The 1,573-nt window shown below is 46.5% G+C and overlaps 1 pseudogene; it reads right to left on the bottom strand.

The window, feature by feature from the left end:
- Positions 1-452: 452 nt before the first annotated feature.
- LOC148811113 (28S ribosomal RNA) lies at positions 453-1,045 on the bottom strand (annotated as a pseudogene; the record flags this gene model as incomplete).
- Positions 1,046-1,573: the final 528 nt, after the last annotated feature.

Raw genomic sequence — 1,573 nt, 5'->3', positions numbered from 1 at the left:
TAAGTCACAAGCTGGGGTTTATGGCAGGAAAGGGGGTTAACTAATAAGGATTGCAGATGCAAGCTAGGAACCCCCCTGGGTGTAATCTTAAACTGACCATTTGGCCAGGACATCGTAAACTGGCCAAATACCATGACCCCCCTCTTTACCATCAGACCGAGTGACGTCAGAAACGGAGAAGAAGACACTATATAACCCAAAAGTTTGTACCAGTACGGGGAACAATACTTCGGTTTTGTTGTTTCTTGCGGGAAACAAGACTTCGGCTTTATTGTTCCTTGCATGCAATAAACTCATCTGTTTTACTTCATCTCGGGATCAAGAACCTTATTCTTTCTGTTACAACAATAGCGAGGTGGCTGCTCTGCTACGTACGACACCCTGACCTAGAATTAGGTTGTCTGCGAATGATTTATCTCGTACTGAACAGGATTACTATTGCAACAACACATCATCAGTAGGGTAAAACTAACCTACTATTAACTATTAGTGGGTGAACAATTCAACACTTGGTGAATTCTGCTTCACAATGATAGGAAGAGCCGACATCGAAGGATCAAAAAGTGACGTTGCCATTAACGCTTGGCCGCCGCATTCCAGTTATCCTTGTGGTAAGTTTTCTGACACCTCCTGCTTAAAACCCCAACAATCAGAAGGATTGTGAGGCCCCACTTTCACGGTCTGTATTCATACTGAAAATCAAGATCAAGCGAGCTTTTGCCCTTCTGCTCCACGGGAGGTTTCTGTCCTCCCTGAGCTCGCCTTAGGATACCTGCATTGCTGTTTGACAGGTGTACCGCCCCAGTCAAACTCCCCACCTGCTTCTGTTCCCGGAGCGGGTCGCAGCTGGCGGGTGACAGAAACAAGAGCCTGTGTGGGGCTCGCCCTCCCGCCTCACCAGGTAAGTGAGGAAAAGATAAGAGTAGTGGTATTTCACCGGCGGTGCCCCCAGGAGGGGGGGCTCCCATTTATTCTACACCTCTCATGTCTCTTCACACTGCCAGACTAGAGTGAAGCTCAACAGGGTCTGCTTTCCCCACTGATTCCGCCAAGCCCGTTCCCTTGGCTGTGGGTTCGCTAGATAGTAGGTAGGGACAGTGGGAATCTCGTTCATCCATTCATGCACGTCACTAAATAGATGACGAGGTATTTGGCTATTTATAATCACCAGATTAACTGGTTTCTTTTCTGGGTTCAGTGGCCCCTCCACTTAATCATCCAAAATGATGCTTGCAAGACGGCATCTGGGATGACACACCCACCAATGGCTTTGAGTGCTCCCATGCCGGTTGTAATCATTATGAGATCCCCAAGTCAAGGAGGGTTGTCTAGTTCAAGTTCCCACCAGTCATTTTCAGTCCCAGCTAGGGTAGGGCTGTAAAGGGCAGGACCTAGCTAGATGCCAGCAAGGGGGTTATAGCTGTGATTTTAATTCAGCAAAAGGGTTAACATTTTTCGGTTATATACAAAGGTACATAATATAACATTGAAGTACATTTTATAGTTACATTATATACATCTGAGTTAGCTTCCTACACTGGCTATGTCCCTGACCTCTACAAACGATATATTG

Source organism: Atractosteus spatula (genome assembly GCF_055471065.1).
Source record: "Atractosteus spatula isolate fAtrSpa1 chromosome 17 unlocalized genomic scaffold, fAtrSpa1.hap1 SUPER_17_unloc_1, whole genome shotgun sequence".
NCBI classification, from domain to species: domain Eukaryota; kingdom Metazoa; phylum Chordata; class Actinopteri; order Semionotiformes; family Lepisosteidae; genus Atractosteus; species Atractosteus spatula.
Note: the sequence above shows the minus strand (reverse complement) of the source record. Positions and strands in the feature narration are given on the sequence as shown.